We start from the raw sequence: 19,789 nt of genomic DNA on the forward strand, positions 1-19,789 counted from the left end.
GGACAAAATATGCAGAAATCTGGAGTGAGAAAGAAGAAGAAACTGGGCTGGATAAAAAACTTTGAAACTGAAATTACACCAAGTAACCTACTATATCGTTCTTTATGACGGTATGTTTACACTTCTCTTGGGACCTATCTAAAGTTTTTATTCAATCAATGATACAAAGTTGCAATTGCCGGTCGACACAGTAAGGTAAATGTCTTGGTTACATACGTAATGTATTTAAGGCTTTGATGATGTTGTTGTTTCTTAAACCTATTATAAGGTTCTAAAAATCGATTATTATTAATTAAATATTAAAATATTCAAAGGCCGTCAAACACACACACACACATTCTCTCTCTCTCTCTCTCTCTCTCTCTCTCTCTCTCTCTCTCTGTTGACCATCGTATCAAGAAACGGGCGAAAGTTCATGAAAAGACGAGAATAGAGGATTTTCGCTTATGTAATACCACAAGGTCAATGAACCTATGAAGAATGGTGGTAAACATTAAGTCAAACAGAGAGAGAGAGAGAGAGAGAGAGAGAGAGAGAGAGAGAAACTTACGGTCGGTAATAATGTTAATTAAAGCAGAATAATGAATTAGATCAATTTTAAATATATTTAAAAATTTTAATTATCTCTTGTTAGTTCGTCGTTTCACTTAGACTGTAATTTCCTTGCGCCTGTACGTCAATGCATTGATGAGCGTTCAGTATTCCAGAATCAATGTGTCTGAAAGTCTAGTGCTCTACTTTCTTCATTAAAACCAACTTTCGTGTATAAATCATACGTGTAACTAAACTGATTTAATCAATGTAAATAAAAATAGAAGCGCAAAAAATGAAAACAATCAACTTATCAATATGAAAAGGTGATTGTGAATAGGCACAAAAAGACGGAACTACATTTTGTAGCTGAAACACTCGGCAGGAATGTGAGTTCATTCACCATGTTAATACACAGTTGCCTCTCGTCAATCTAACTCCGTTCAAATGGCAAATATATGTATTTTTATGTGATATAAATATATCTATAGTACTTACGCTGTGAAGCGGACGCTCTAACCACTGATGCCACCGGAGCGGTCGCAAAGATGAGGTATTGGACTGAAATTTCGGAGTTTTGAGACTAGATCATCATCGCCAAATGTTCGTGATAAACTGGAGTAATGATAGTTGTGACTATGGCCAGGACGGAGAGACGTGCGAGAACAAGTGAAAGGACTGAAGCGCACAACAACTGTTTTAAGATGGTTGTGAAGAATAGCCTGAATTTCACTTTTAAAAATTAAATTTCTGAATCGTGGACCTTTTCATTTTTGGTCAGTAGGTTTTTTCCTGCAATTAAACACTTATCTGAGATTGATATATTTTCATTTTAATTTTTCAAAAGGTAATAATAACATTGTTAAGCGAACCTTTAATACGTTCAAGTCTTTTACTGATCATGTATATTGCAGTAACAACTGAAGCGACGACGACGACGACTACCTAATAACATAACTATATGATTGGTGCACAACTTACTCACGGAAATATATCCCAGCATCCCACCCATACTCCATGATGGATATGAATCTGTAGTTTAAAATATCGCGCAACACTTCTGAAAATTGTGCTAGCAGAATGATTGGTAAACATGCATATCTTCTGATGACAATCAAAATGTATTTTTTGTTCACAACAGCGTAGTCAAAACTGCAAGAGTACGTGTTAATCGGTAGTGAAGTAAAAACAGCACGAGTACAGATTTCAGAAGTGTAGTAAAATCTGCAAGAGTACATCTTTCACAACAGTGTAGTAAAACTACAAGAGTATATGTTTCACAACAGTGCAGTAGAAAACTGCCAGAGTAGTTTTCATTCACAGAATGATGTCATACATTGCACTAAACTTCAGGCGAAAAAGGACAAGAAATCTTTTAACAAAATCACATGAGTGCAAAGACTTATCGATAAATGCATTGTCTTATGGTGGTTATAATAAGTACCAAGATTCGTGGCATTCCATCAAAAACTATGCTAATATAGTATTAGCATGCTCACCCCCCACCAAAAAAAAAAAAGATTTTAAAAAAGAAAAGCATAATGGATATAAAAAAAATGTAAAACCTAGTCATTTAATTTATTGATTTACAATTTCTAACCCGATAGGCGCCAAGGGGTCCCTAAAATGGTCAAATTATTGGCGTTTCAAAGGGAACGGAAGCTACCCGTGCAAAGAAGCAGACTGCTTGATGTCATGTTCTGATTTCTAGAATAGCCTATTTCAGTATAAATCCGTCGTTTTCGTCCGTTATTTGCATCGTCTAGTTTTAATATTTCTAAATCAGTTGAACAAAGAAATAACAGACACTCTTTTATACATGTGTTCAAAGAGATGTAAATTCAAAATTCACGAAATTATTTAAATTTTAAAAGACGGTGAACTGTGTCACATCTGTTGCTTGAAAATAGCCCAAGCAAATATGGCGACCGTGTCGGTAAAGAAGCTCCCGTTTGATTCGAAACGCCAACAAGTTGACTGTTTGGGACACCCTGCAAACAATCAGGTTATAACTTATAAATCAGTGAATGAATTGACTAAGTTTTGTGCATTTTTATACATGTACCTTCATGACTTCTGTTTTCAAAATCGGTAGAGGGGTACAATCAAACGCGATGGCGTAAGAGTAGTACAGTTGCGCTACCGAGATTGTGCCATACACTGCACGAAGCTACAAAACAAGAGCAATAGCGTTAACGTAAATTTTAGATAAAAGCGTGATTTATCGACATGCGCATTGTATAGATGATGATCATACTATTTTCATGTTTCATTGCAATCCATTAAAAAAAATCGCCAACGAGATTGTATCACGCAAAAGAGTCAACCAATAAAACGTTATGATCATAGTATCTACCAAGCTTCAAACTAATTTGTCTAAACTGCGGGACTAGTTGCTCTAAAGAGATTGTGTATCGAAATGAAGAACGGTTGGACGAATGACTCGAGAATACTATACAGCTATAGAAACAAGGGCATAATACATCAAGGGCATAATACATCAAGGGCAAAATAATCACAGAGGGTATCTGCTATCAACAGAACAAATTTATTTTGCGAAGTACGGGTTCGATCTCCACAATATGGCACAAAAATAAACAAAACAAATGGAAAATGGTTTAGGTGTAAATCATATCTGATTAATCTGTATGGAAAGAATAGAAATGCTCTTACACAATTCTTAGCATCACAATTTTCTTTCACTGACAAGATAAGTTGGTGCCAAATGAATCCTAAAAGAGCAACGATCACTGATAAATTACATCACTCAACACGGAGTTTAAAACGAAAAAGGAAATTTCACGGAAGCAGATTTAAGAGATAGACTTGATGAAAGTTTCAAAGAAAAGATAAACCGATTTACGGAATTGGTGAGGAACAAAAATCAATACTACCTGTATGATTGCTTGACGCGAAACATCTTCTGCAGCTGTTAATTGAGAAATATTGAACTCATCAACTTGTATCATAGCATGTACGTAATCACGAGTTAAATACGTTCATGACGATGAAGACAACAACAACAATAATAATAATAATAATACAATTTAGTAATATCATTATTAAGACAATCATTGTTTTGTATTATCATTATTACTATTATTATTATTATTATTATTATTATTATTATTATTATTAGTAGTAGTAGTAGTAGTAGTAGTAGTAGTAAGTGCTTGACATAAATGTAAGAGTTAATCATTTTTGATACCATATGGACAGGACAAATATCTTTTGTGGATGACTGACATGATTGAAAAAAATAATATAATGGTAATTTAAAAGACGAATCACATAACACCATAGTAGTTTTATCCTTACGCTTCGCCGAGTTCATCTCTGAATTTACTAAAGGAACTAGAGGAAATACTATTGAATAGTCCCTCACGACTAAGAATCATCGGATGTAAATCACGGAACAAATATAAAAGTCTTGCAACATATAAAGAACGATATTATTTTACGGCTGATTTTGACCCCGGTGTTACTGGTCGGATCAAATAAATAATAAAACTTTTTAATAAGTTGAAATTAATGCATGGAATAACAAAGATCTGAGCAGAAATATAGAATAGAACAAGATGAGGACCCGTACGTAAAAGATTAAAATTCAATCACATACATAAACAAAATCAAACTGAACATGGCATGGGAATAATTCACTTTCTCAAACAGAGTTACAAAATTTATGCGAAATTCAAATAGCCGTTCTGTTATACTGATATAACAAATTTCATCATATAATCGAGCGACTGATTGAACTCAAATTGCCGGCATGTCAGCATCACCTTGTTGCTTCTGGTCTTTCCCAATCACTATTTGTGACAGGTCAGCGTTGTCGTATTTCTCTCTCTCTCTCTCTCTCTCTCTCTCTCTCTGGCATCTTCGGGTCATCAGCCGTCTTGGTTGCAGACTGTGCTCTTTTCCCACTGTGCAATACAGTATGGAGCTATTTTTCCTTTAAAAGGGAAACATATTTCCCGACCTAACTACGTGTCAGGTTTGTTCTTCTTATGGGATTAAACAATCTTCCCACACTTTTTGGTGAGATATCGTCTATCGCAATTCAACAGAACGAACTAAGCTAGGGACAGTCTGCCACCTGATACACACTAACCCTATTATCAGAAAATGAATGTCTCTTCTAGCTGCTCTTCGCACTCCTGATTGAAACTATGACATACTTAGACCTGACATGTAGCTATTACTAACCCGCTGTTGCTATAAATTACCAACTGAACTATGCCTGTTGAGACATGCTCCTAATGCTTACACCCTTGATTCTCGGTTGAAAAGAATTCACAACTGAATTACACAACGACCTAATTGACTTCACTCCTTGTCCTAACTTGGTTACTTTGCAAATTAGCGATTCATTGAGGTATATTTCAGACATAGAAAAACCAATTCTCAGCATACATGATACAGATGATTTAAGACAGACACTTTGCTTCTCACAATTCGTATCAGAAGAAATACATTAAATCTTTACGATACATTATTTCTGTTACATACAAAACATCTTACTCCGAATTCATTGATACCAACGAATCATATAACATTCGCGATTATTTTCTGAACTAAAGGAAAACTTGAAGCATGAATTTAAAATGAATAAATTCAACAAATACCTACAATCTAACATCCGTGAACACATATTGTATGCAGTTGAGAAAATAACACCGTGCCTTTCCGAGTCTTCGCTCACTTATCATCAGGGGGTTATCTCTGTCTCTTCTCTGGTTTCGGGTCTCACAAATTTCGAGACCCCCTTGTCCCATGATGATTTATTTAATGACAAGAGTACTTTCTACTGATATCGGTGCCAGCTTCCCCTTTCGGCAGATAAACTCGTACTGACTAATATGGCGAGGGGAATTTATCAAAGCCTGAATACGGAATTGGGGGACACAAACACACACACACACGTGCGCGCGCGCACGCACCCCTCATTTAGCTTAGCCACTCGGGATTCCTACTCTAACCGCCAAAACATTTTATCATTCCACTCGAAGTCAGAATAATCCTGTCCAGTCCGAAATTATTAATAATTGGTATGTAAAATATAATTGTATGACACCTGTTTTAATTGGCACATGTTTCCTAATTTTATGTTGCTCTGGTTTGTCTCAACCCTGTCACTGCCTACACCTAACCATACATTGACATATCTGTCGGACCTTTATCGAACGGACTCTAATTAAAATTCAATTCAAGCCACACACACAGCAGATCCAATCCCTCGCAGTCCGCAATGTATTGGGAGCCTAGCTCATATGTCAATCTTACTAGTTACGTGTCACGCCGGGTTAGGGTTATAATTATTAGAATTTTGCGAATTAGGCAACCAATAAGCAATGTTGTCCATGCCAAAATAACAATGACTTTGAATAATAGATATGAAAACTGAATTAGTTCTGAAAGTCAATAACAGGAAAACACGATTTTGTAAAAAGATAACTGAATTATTTACTAAATTCACATCGCAGCAAATATAATAATATAACTCAACATGAAATAAATTTGAAAATGAAAAATAAATGCTGTGTCAATACCAATCTAATAAAACAATGTATGTTATATGATCCGGTGCATGAAAATGTGACATGTTCTATCTTGCGGATTAAAGAAGTCTCATGCCTATCTCATTTCCGACGAAGTAACCATGGACACAGCACAGTGACCCAGAACAGGAAAAGTGTGAAAGCGATCATTACCGAGGCTACTACAAATGGTGTAGCTCTTATCGTTTTGTATAAATCAACATTTTGTCTTAATGGCGCTATTATCCGTGACAGTGCTGGACAATTAAATCATGCAGATAATGTAAACTCGAATATATTAGGGGTTGTCTAGACATGTTTAGGAGATATGCACGAACGTATGATGAAACACTAATGATAAATTGTTTGAATTTCAATAAAATATTGCAAAACACAAATAAGATGAAGAGGCAAAAAACAAATCCTTACTTTTATAGTAGCATTTTTTGTCTCGGTATGATTGTTAAAAAGTGTAAGATTTTTTTGTCGCATTAGGTTGGACCAGCTTTCAATTCGTGCTTAGCACTAGGAAACGTGTGAATGCTAAGGCTTACAGTCGTCTGCTAGGAACCACAATGAAATGGGTCGTTATGGAAATAAATAAATAAATAAATAAATAAACATTTGCAAAACCAGAAAGCAAAGTATCGAACGAAAATATAAACTGTGCATTTAATTTTGAGATAAGACACCTTATAAGACCATGCATGGTTTTCAAAGTTTAATATTACCTACCGACCATAGTATATAATTATACCGACCATAGTATATAGGTATACCGACCATAGTATGTAAGTATACCGACGATAGTATATAAGTATACCGACGATAATATATAAGTATACCGACCATAGCAGATAAGTATACCGACGATAGTATATAAGTATACCGACCATAATATACTGTATAAGTATACCGACCACAGTATATAAGTATACCGACCATAATATATAAGTATACCGACCATAATGTGCAAGTATACCGACCATAGTATATAAGTATACCCACCATAGTATATAAGTATACCGACGATAGTATATAAGTATACGACCATAGTATATAAATATACCGAGGATAGTATATAAATATCTGTAAACTGGAACCACAATACTACAGGCAGAAAAATATACTCCATCATGAAAAATGTCAATAGATCTAGAAAACCATCAAAAGTTAACAATAACGATCAAACGATGATAAACAGAATTTACACATGACAAACCAAATTGGCCGGCAGCTTTGGGCAATACATAGGACCTAAACCACACAACCCAAACTGCTACCACTACCGGGTTCCAGAAGACCTAACACATATATCCATCACTTGCCACAAACTAAAGAAAGAAAGAACGTAACTAAAAATGGAGCTAAATAAGATTGGATCCTCGGAAACGTACCTAGAATTTTGAATGAATAGCAACCCTAACCTCAATCTCACATATATAAATATAATTAACTGTATACATGAATATGGGTTACAAAACAAAATATAAGACTAAAATTCCATAATTCAATTATTTATAATTAGGAGACAGGATAACAAACTAAATGTAAGGAACAATAAGATCAGATGTCTTTGACAAGTCTTAGCGAGCCGAGTATTCTGCAAAGATGTCTGTCTTATCCAAGTAGATTTAACCTGAAAATAAACATCACATAACTAGTATACAGGCTAAAAAACTTAAATTTAGGGTATAAAAATAAGATCAGATGTCTTTAACACGTCTTAGCGACCCGAGTATTCGGCAAAGATATCTGTCTTAACCAAACAGACTTAGCCTGAAATAATAAAAAAACACCAAACAAATCTAACCACATAAAATAACATCTGACAAATAAGACAGCTATGAACAGAAGTAATAAGGTGGTGGGGGGGGGCGGGGAAAAAGAAGAAAAAAATAAAATAAAAAGGGATCTTTTGTATAAAAAAAATGTTTCGTTTTATTATTTTTTTAAAAATCTTATAGCTACTTCTCTCTTATATATTCAATCTAACCCATCCTTTTCCCATTTCTCTGATCTATAGATGACAACCTAGCATGCACGTAACACTATTAATACCTCTGAGAATCTAACACTCTAGCCGAAGATGACAGTAATATCTACACCATGAGAAATTCTAGGCCCCCAGAATTTGAGTATATAAGGTTGTCCAACACCCAAGACCATCAGGGCCCGCCGCACAAGGTGGCGAACAAAAAAAAAAAAAAACTTTAGGAAAGAAAGATCTCAAAATTAGCATCCATCAGGTGGTCTAAAGTACCAATGACGACCCGGCCCAGCAGCGCAAGGTTGCAAAAAAAACCCAAAAAACAACTATAATTTAGACACGTAAGATCTAAAAACCGAATCCTACATATAAGGTTGTCTCAAAAGTCCAAGACCATCAGGACCAACCACACAAGGTGGCAAACTTTACTAAAAACTGTCACCTAAGATACCTTCTCCTAAGCAAAATTCTAACTCCAAACAGCACCGAGTTTTTTCAAAATTGCGTAGGACGATAAGTTAGACCCAATACCCTGAAGTCTAGTAGCCACGACCTGTGACCTTGGATCCGCCTTTTCACCCTCTCTTCACTTGCCACGGACAGACATCAAAAACAAATAGCGTGCAGTGCACGCCCTTAATACCACTGAAAATTCAGTACCAACATATGAGTGTGTGATGGATCCATTCCCACTCATATATACTTAAATGCAGCTTGGTAGTAGCAACTGAATGGGTTAAGTGTGTGCTGGGACTATTCCCACTCGCCTTCAAGCCCTCCATTCAGACAGTTAGGGACTAATCTTAGTTCCACTGCCTGACGGCTTCAATTAAACAGTGCTCCTAGAGCACATAAAAGCCTAGGGGAAGTGTCTCGATTTCGTTTCCCCAGGAGTAATTAAACACCTGCTGTGCAGGCATAAAACAGTGGTACATGTATGGATGTGCGAAAACCACTTAAATCTAAATTAAGTAAGTAAGTATATAAGTATACCGACCATAGTATATAAATATACCGACCATAGTATATAAATATACCGACGATAGTATATAAGTATACCAACCATAGTATATAAATATACCGACAATAGTGTATAAGTATACCGACCATAGTATATAAGTATACCGACCATAATATATAAATCTACCGACCACAGTATATAAATATACCGACCATAGTAGATAAATATGCCGACCATAGTATATAAATATACCAACGATAGTATATAAGTATACCGACCATAGCATATAAGTATACCGACCATAGTATATAAATATACCGACGATAGTATATAAGTATACCGACCATAGCATATAAGTATACCGACCACAGTATATAAGTATACCGACCATAGTATATAAATATACCGACCATAGTATATAAATATACCGACGATAGTATATAAGTATACCGACCATAGCATATAAGTATACCGACCACAGTATATAAGTATACCGACCACAGTACATAAATATACCGACCACAGTATATAAGTCTACCGACCATAGTATATAAATATACTGACCATAGTATATAAATATACCCACGATAGTATATAAGTATACCAACCATAGTATATAAATATACCGACAATAGTGTATAAGTATACCGACCATAGTAAATAAGTATACCGACCATAATATATAAGTCTACCGACCATAGTATATAAATATACCGACCATAGTATATAAATATACCGACCATAGTATATAAGTATACCGACCATAGCATATAAGTATACCGACCACAGCATATAGTATACCGACCACAGCATATAGTATACCGACCATAGTATATAAATATACCGACGATAGTATATAAGTATGCCGACCATAGCATATAAGTATACCGACCACAGTATATAAGTATACCGACCATAGTATATAAATATACCGACGATAATATATAAGTATACCGACCATAATATACAACTATACCGACCATAGTATATAAATATACCGACGATAGTATATAAGTATACCGACCATATCATATAAGTCTACCGACCATAGTGTATAAGTATACCGACCATAGTATATAAGTATACCGACGAGAGTATATAAGTATACCGACCATAGTATATAAGTATACTGACCATAATATATAAGTATACCGACGAAAGTATATAAATATACCGTTCATAATATATAAGTCTACCGACCATAGTGTATAAGTATACCGATACAGACCATATTATATAAGTATACCGACCATAATATATAAGTATACCGACCATAGTGTATAAGTATACCGGTCATAATATATAAGTATACCGACCATAGTATATAAGTATACCGACCATAATATACAAGTATACCGACCATAATATATATAAATATACCTACCAAAATATATACCGACCATGATATATGAGTATAATTCATTAATCGTGTAAAGGCAGTGTTATATAGCGTCAGATTTAAGCAAAATCATATTTTTTTCATATAAATGAATATAAAAACTTATACCAGATTTAATTTCATTCCATGAAATCCTTCGAAAGTTATTGAGCGGGAACAAAAGTGATATCGAAAGTTCCAACTCAGACAGGGATGTAACTTCTTGACATTAAAACAAATATGATATAAATCGAATTTGACCAAGGACTTATAAATGTGAAGCATCAGATAAAAATTTACTGTCAATTCATGCAGTCATAAAAATGTTATTAAACGTAAATGAAACTAAAGGGCAAAGTTCAAAGAAGATGAAGAGTTATAAACTCTTTACAATTTTGCCGGAAAATGTTGAATTTTGACCAGATCTTTCTTGTGTAAACCCTAACACCAAATTTGGCTTGAATTCATCGGAAACAAAAAAATTTATTGACCTCATGCCAATAATGAATTACAAGTTTCAAGGTAATTCATTAATTGTTTTGCGGCAATCACTCAACGTTTTGCGGTAATTATTTAACTTTTTGCGGCAGGTCAACAAAGGTGGAGCTCTACAGTTTCGTATTTTGCATAAAATTTAAGGAAAAATAATTTTCCCGGGTTTACTCCCTGGTTATACTGACTATTTGAAATAAGACCTTGTATATCTTAGGTATTGTTCAAAGATCCTTTAATTCCCTTTATTTTGGTGTATGAGTGATGGGTCTAATATGGGTTATAGACTAAACAGCTTGGCCTTACTTCAGATGTGCATCTTTCAAAAAACTGCTAGCTCCACGTGGTCATTTTCACTGCCTTGACTTCAGAGGTAAATTGTAAAAATAAGAAAAGAGCCGATAACGTGTTTTACATTTCATACATTTGGTAATTCATCCATTGCACTTTCAGAAGCTGGTAATATCTAGTTTGGCAAAAATCGTTTTCCCCATTTTAATAGGTGCTAAAGATAGTGTAATTTAGACTAATTCAAACTGATTTTTTAGCACAAAGGAGCAGTCATTTTAGTTAGCAGTGTGCTTAGATCATGTACAATTTCCATAAATACAATATCTAAAGAAATGTCAGCCACATTGCATCAAAGTAACATAGCGGTATGCCAATATTCTCTCCAATGTGCATGTTCCAAATGCAAACAACTTAACCTTAGACAAGTCACTCTCTCAAAAGTACGTTATAACGGGTGCGCGCCCTCATAAAGAGCAATAATATATCGTATATATTTTTAATAGTTAGTACTATAAAGGGGCACAATCTAAAAAATATCAAAACGCGTTAAAGTAGAATTTCAGAAAGAATGTAAATTCAAACACAAGACGTATTAATGTACAGTATATGCTGTACGTTTATACCATAACTAGAAACGTACGTATTGATCTCGTATCTGTAACGTCTGCCAAGGTTCAGGTAGTTCATCAAAAGCTATGCAACTAGTTGCACACACAGTCATTATTAAATATACATGTTGCATCCATCTTTAACGCCGAAATGGAGCATAACTCAAAACATAAATCAGAGTGCGGCAAGAGAACAATTCTGGCCATGTGCTAATTAAGACTGCCAAATTCCAGGGAACTTCAAGAAAAGACGTGGAACTAGTCCCACGCACAATAAACATTAAATACAGTATCTAGCTTTAACGCCGAACGGGGCATAACTTCAAGCGAAAGTCCTGGCCACGTGTTAAAAAAAGTCTGCGAAATTTCACAGCAGGTCTTCAAAAGATGTGGGACTTGCACACAGTTATCGTATATCGTATACACCTTTAACACGTACAAGGGACGTAACGTTAGAAGCACGCATCACAACACGACGATAGAGCAATATGCACACATTGTCTCAAGTCGGCAACGTATGCCAAGTTTGAGGGCAATTTATCAAGCGATACGAGATCAATACGTACATTTCGAATTATGGTATAAAAGTACACATAAGAATTTTCATACATGGTATAGGACAATTGGTATAGGTGGCGTTCATCAGTTTCGTATTTTGCATAGGTTAGAATTTTAAAGAAAAAGAATTTTCCCGGATTTCTTCACGGTTATACTGGCTATTTTAAAAAGATCTTGTATATCTTAGGTATTGTTCCAAGAACCTTTAATTCCCTTCATTTTGGTGTATGATTGATGGGTGAAATATGAGTTATAGAGTATACAATATGGCCTTACTTCAGATGTGTACCTTTCAAAAAACTGATAGCTCCACTTAGTGATTTTCACTTCAGAGGTAAATTGTACCTTAAAAAGAGCCCATAACTTTGTTTTACATTTTATACATTTGGTAATTCATTCAATGCACTTTCAGAAGCTGGTGCACTCTAGTTGGACAAAATGCATTTTCCCAATTTTAATAGGTGCTAAAGATGGTGTGCTTAAGACTAATTCAGGGTGATTTTTTTTAGCACAAGCGAGATTTAACCCCATTTTACGGAAGAAATGGGAGCTAATTGCCCTCTCCAAGGACACATCATGGCAGCCAGCGTGGGCTGGACTGGGCATTTGTCAAATGCACGATCTTGGACTATGAACCGGAAATTCTACCAGCTGAACAACTGGGACGGAATAATCTAACTCTAGTATAGACCTGCTATATTTACTACGGGGACAACCCCCTCCCGCATTTGCATCTATTGAGTACAGGTGGCGCCACAAAACCTCATAATTCCATCCAGTCAGAACCAGACAGATCATGTAAGAATGAATTATATGAATGGGATAATGTAACCCCAAATTATATGTGCCTTTTAAAACATATGTCCTAGACATAGCGTGCACGAAATTATAATAAGATGACATCTGGGAACAAAAGAAAATAATATTTTCGCTAGATGCTCACGAAACGACGCAATTTCTTGCGAGAAACGTTACTTAAAGTAGCCAACTATAAATTTTAGAAGGCTTTATTAATATCCAGTAGTCACGAACATCTGACTATAAAAGGCGCCAAACGATTCATCTGCACGAAAGAATGGCTATCAATATGTTGTTATCGTTAGGTAAATGTACTCATCATCACACTTAAACAAATTTCGTTGAATTCTGTACACTTGTACCTCAATATATAACATGGGACGTTTCGAAAATCGAGGGTTTTGTATGCTTTGCTTAAGTGCATCCGTGTTCTAAAAGTCAAGGTGTCAAGGTCAATCCAATGTTACACCACATACATACATACATACATACATACATACATAAATGCCTACCTACCTACCTACCTAACTACCTACATACATACACACATACATACATACATAACACATATATGCATACATACATAACAAACACATGCATACATACATCCATCCATACACCCATCCATCCATCAATACATACATACATGTATACATACATACATACATACATACATACATACATACATACATTTCCTCGCAATATGAATTTGCGCACATAACAAAGGATTAGACAGTCAAGTACATTTAACAGCATCGGATTTTTAATACAGTGTCCAGTTTACCAATTTTATTGAACTTTACTCTGCCTCGAGCAAATTTGAGTTTCCAGTTTTCAGTTTTACTTTAAATTTCTCCAAAGGGTATAACATGAGTTTGAGCTAAAGTTACAAAACTGGAAATCATTATGATGATAAAATCCAACACAGGATGCTCAGCTTGCAGGAGTCGTAGTCCAGGATGCTCAACTTGCAAGATTACTAGTCCACGATGCTCAGTTTGCAAGAGTAGCAGTCCAAGATGCTCAGCATTCAAGGGTAGTAATCCATGATGCTCAGTTTGCAATGGTAGTAAACACTAGGCTGACACATTCAAACTATCTTATTTCTGAGCTCGTGAATATTACATTTTTCTTTGTGGTGGTGGGGTGAGGGGTATTAACAAAATACTGATTTAATCTTGGACATAAAGGAGGAGAGAACGCCAGAATAAACAATAAAACCTTCTTTTTGACCTTACCAGCCTGATAATAGGAAGCTCTGGATAATTCAAGCTGTGTAACCTAGCACACCCGTCAACGAAGATATTCCTTCACCGGCTGTGTAGGAAAAGATCCGGCTTTCTCTTTTAGCAATAATTCGATTCATAGATACAGTAACTATGGAGATACGTATCAGCTTGATTAAATGACTAACAACCTTGCTTCTTCCAATTAAAATTACGGAAGGCTTAATTGACATCTAAAGCTTTTTGTAAATTCCTTTTAATTACAATAATAAAAATTAGTGTATCTACAGAAAAAAACATAGCTTTCTGTCTCCTATTATTTTTCTTTAAAAGTTAAGAGAAAATCCATGCATTTCCTTGACGTTTCTACTAAATGTATTTCTAAGTCAACTGAATATTCTAACATATGTCAAAAGACCCCAGAAATAAAGAAATTGTGTAGCCTCAAACCCGTACACAGTTTAAAGAATTCTGACGTTTGATAGATCAAACCACTGACCAATCAGATGCTAGAATTTCAAGTCGATTCTGAATGTCGGATTCGATACTTTGGGCTAGATATCAGATATGTTGTCAACTGATAGTGACCGAACAAATAACCAAGATCAGAAAATGACCAACTATGAAATAACACGTGAATGATATTTCTGTTCAGATGACGGTAATCGTCCATGATATCATAGCCCAAATTAAACCATATAAAAGTGGAAATATTTTCTCGAAGAAATTTCAACTGCGTGCTGTTCTCTGTTTTCTGGTCTGAGACTGCACTTGTACCAAAACAACAAATCTGTCCATAGAACACAAATGTCCCCACCCTGGCCGTTGGAATGAGTGGTGCAAGTAGAATAAAGACATAATACCAGCAGAATGTATGCTTGTATATCTTGCTAAATAATTCTTTAACTGGATTTTAAAATAAAAATGACGCATAACCCTCGAAAATTACAGTAACAATATTACAGAGCAATATGTTATCCTGATGATAAATGTGTCTGCCAGATTTCATGTAATCCATAAAAAAAACGCTGTAGTCTCGTTCAACAAAACCGTTGGCGTGGGTCTGTGATGTCTTCGCTATATGCTGGGTTTATACAGTTCTATCACGATAATTATAACGTTCACAAGGAGGCTTACCAAAATATGGTAAAGTCGCCGCTTGGTTGCCAAATTAATTATCGTTCTTAATAAATTTTGGACCTATCACATAACCAATGAATTGCTAATACATAGTTTCGCTTTTGCTCTAAAATCTTGGAACACAAATTGTCAGAGTACATAATATGGGCACCAGATTACCAATAAATTCTCTCTCATCTCTGAAACACATTGTAAATAAGTTTATATTTATCATTTTATTGAATTACTTTTAGTATACTACTAGTGTGTTCTTCAATTAAAAGAAGAAAAGAAAGCGGAAGAAAGTGACGTCTGTCGGTAATAACCTTGACCATGACCAGACTGTTTCCCATCTCTCAGAGTAAAGCAATCATCAGGTTGAATGAGATAACGTAAACAGTGGTACTATAGAACTCGCGGTACTAATTTGGTTCCAATAGTAAACCTATGCAAACACCATGATATTATAAAATTCAATCATTTTAAATTTCTGAGTGCTCATCATCAAACCTGTATTTATCAGTACAGATGAAACTTGGATGTCAGCTTCTGCGTAGAGGAAAGGATATGAAGGATATGAGCCGCGGCATTTTCTAGACCTACATGTGTTTGAAACATGTACTTTCAATTCCGCACCAAAGAGTCAGGTACTAATTTCAGTAATGAGTGTTCCAACCTTAAGACTGTTATAGAACTGAAATTCCGTCAATAAAACATTGTCTCTATTTTGTTCAGTTACAACTAGGCATTATCAACCAATAACCAATCTTGGCCAGCCTAACACACACACACACACACACACACACACATATATATATATATATATATATATATATACATACACACACACTCTCTATTTTATGTTCACCCATCGCTAATAAAACGATGGATTCTTTTCTTTCTTATTTTTTAATAAGAAAAGACAATCGGCCTCACCATATACATGTATCGCATATGCACCAGATTGCAATGCGGTGATATAATTTTTCACTCACTGATAAATTTCAATATCTCATTATGAAATATATAATAAAAGGAAACGATTAATTTGTGACGTATTTGCTTGAGCTGACTAAGTGTGTTAAAGTCATTCAAATGCAGCCTATGCCCTGATCTGTGCTGTATTCAAAAGGTCAATACCATTCTGGCACTATTGTTTCACATCCAAATAAAAATCAAAGCCAGCGCATGAGCAAAATATCTGTCCCAGTTTATTCTGGTATAGAAAAAATCATACGATGAGAGAGAGAGAGAGAGAAGGGGATGGAGAAAGATTAAGTCTGAAGTTCCATGAACCCACATAACTGTTCTGGCAGTAATCACAATAATGAGTGGATAAGAGATTTAATATTTCTTCATTTGCGACGCGACGACTGAAGTCCACTTCATGTGTTCTTAATTGTTTGAACAGGTGACCGGCAGTAATTTTCAATGCACAAACGGATTTCGGACTGCTGCATACATACATACATACATACATACATACATACATACAATTCTATATAATCTGGTGTTCACCCTTGCTCTGATATAATTACCGATGATAACAAAATTACAATCTGACTAAAATCAGATCACCATTGTTCTAAGATCTGACAGCGACCGCTTAGGGGTCATGGTCTGCATGGTCTGGTGTCCTATGTTATGACCATAATCGCAAATTTTATCAGCCAGAGAGAGAGAGAGAGAGAGAGAGAGACTGCTTACTGTGTTGCAGTTGTTTTGGGGTGTTAAGGCCATTTTACATGGCGGCCAGTGAATCGGGAAAAACACAGGTCGACGGGAAGCAACTGGCAAGCTTTCTAACGTACCCACGCTAGCCGAGCCCGAGACTCGAACACACGCAGACAGGTGAGTTATCTCTGATCTTAGGCGAGTGCCTTAGATCTACTCAGCGACCCGGGACCCCACTGCCTACTGTAAACATACTCTTTAATGTTTTGATGATAGATAACCCACCGGGACAGGGACAACTGCCGGCAAAAGCACAAGGGCCAAAAGTTAAAAAATGTTTTATTTTCTAAAGTTTGTGGTCAATGCATGTCGAGCGCAAGAAGTGGGTAAAAGAAACACTTTCCTAGCTTTGTTCAGACATCGTCTATATGATTCTTCACTACAGATCTGATCAGGTAAGATAGGCGATTCTACAAAATATGTTTATCATAGTATGAATCATTATTGGAAGCTGATAAATATTTAACATTATATATACCTTTCATTTCCCGAATTTTTTAAAGCATATTTTCAATGTTCTGAACGTGATTTAATGGTTGAACAAGGAATACACACTAAAATTGAAAGAGATCAAAGAGTTCGCAAGCTATGGCTTAAAAAAATATCAGGTATGTAGAAGATGAGTATGGTATTGTAATGTATATGTACTTTTTTATGCCAATTTAAGACGGAAATATTTTGACGAGATGCATTTATCAACCCTTCGGCGCATATATTTACAAATTGTATATGCTATCGGATTATACGCCTTATTATAATTGTTTAGAACTTTATCTATTTTGCTTTCAAACTAAATGACGAGCTGATAAAAAGTATCAATATCAACACGTTAACAAGTGTACTGTACAATACTGTTTATGGCGTACTGTGTAGTAATTCCTGTTTATTATGTTATGTATTATGGGCCAGAGACCTAAATTACTCAACAAATTTTCTGTTCTGTTCTGTTTAATTCTTTGAATCGAGGGTCATCGAGGATATCTACAAACTATTTTTTTAAACTTGCATATGTGTTATCATTAACATGCAGAGCCGACAAGAGGGGGAACAACCGGGGATATATCCCCGGGGCCCATGCACGTAAGGGGGCCCGAGCCGAACAACACTTTAATTTTTAAGATTTTTTTTTTTAAAACAAGAATTATGAGAGCCCCGGGTGTTTCTTACCCCAGGGCCCGTGATCGCTCTCTACGGCCCTGCTAATATGAACGAGAGATTGTCAACTATCAGATCCTTTGCTAGTATTTCTTAAGCGACGATGTCTTGTCCAAGAAGATGACGTACTCTACTAAAATTTGTTTGACATGACCGCGATATATAGTTACTTCAAGAGATTTAATTTTCTGAGGGGCCCCGGGTAGCCCAGTGGTCTAAGGCGCTCGCCTTTACAGATCACTAACTTCTCACCTCTGTCCGCGTGGGTTCCAGTCTTGGGCTCGTCCACTGTAGGTATGGGGAGGGAGGTTCTCTGCGTTTTACTGGGTTCTTCCTGACCGCTATGAATACATATCACAGGGGTCGGCAACGCATTTTGTATAGCGTGCCACTTTTTCCCCGATTAATTACAACAACAACAACAAAAAAAAAAAAAAAAAACGAGCGCGTGCCACCAGTAAAAGAATTAACACTGTTAAAATCGAAATTTCTGCTTGCCCTTCTCGTGCCAGACAGAAACTCTTGACGTGGCACGCGTTCCTTGGTTGCAGACCCCTGACCTATCTGAAAAATGGCGTGAAACCCATAACATTCATCAAGCAATGTAGACTCAAACCCCTAAAATTCTGAAAATGTTTTCGTGGATAGCATATCTACTGTTAGTGTTAAAACAGTTATCAGTGTTAAATCTAAATCTGAGGTATGTTTGCTGATGTCACACAAGACTGCACTAGTACGGTAACCATTCGCATCTGATCGTCACTGAACAATACCGATCCCAATGTATCATGATTGCGTTGGTCCATGTTGGGCTACATTCAACTACTAATATTTGTTTATGAAATAGTCTCTGGTTTGCCATAAAACTGTTGGCATTCTTACTTTTCGAAGGTTCTCAAGAGTTTGGCTGAAGTAGAACATGCCTAATAACCGAAATTGCTTTCGAAATCAACTCTGATTTACTGCAAAGCTTTTAACATATTCACCCCTGGACAGTGGGACGCTTGTTTATATTTTATGTAAAATATTTTATAATAACTATAATTTAAAAAAATTGTGTCACCTGCATATAAGTCTTTTCCTTTCTTTATGCTGTTTCGATTTTCTAGCAAAGATACATAGATCATACTCGAGATCTCCGCAAGGGTATGGCTTAAGGTTGGTATGACTAATTACCGAAAATAACAGTAATGAGCAAAAATTAACGAAATGAAATTGGAGTCGCAAATGTGCGTAAATGACATTACCTTCAATATTAGATTAGATGTTTGATTATCATGATAATTTATAAGAAGTGTTTATAAGTAGTGTGAATATATTGTGAAATGAACCCTATTGATAATATCACAAAGCACAACAATTTTATTTTCTAGGTAATGGTTATAAATTGTGAAACTTGTAATTTAAG

The 19,789-nt window shown here is 35.6% G+C and overlaps 1 protein-coding gene across 1 annotated transcript in view; it reads right to left on the minus strand.

Annotated features, from left to right (window-relative positions):
• Positions 1 to 19,789, minus strand: part of LOC149775233 (G protein-coupled receptor 161-like) — a 118,643-nt gene that overhangs the window by 56,404 nt on the left and 42,450 nt on the right. The window lies entirely within an intron of this gene.

Source organism: Sinohyriopsis cumingii, chromosome 19 (genome assembly GCF_028554795.1).
Source record: "Sinohyriopsis cumingii isolate HCF-2022 chromosome 19, ASM2855479v2, whole genome shotgun sequence".
Taxonomy (NCBI): Eukaryota; Metazoa; Mollusca; class Bivalvia; order Unionida; family Unionidae; genus Sinohyriopsis; species Sinohyriopsis cumingii.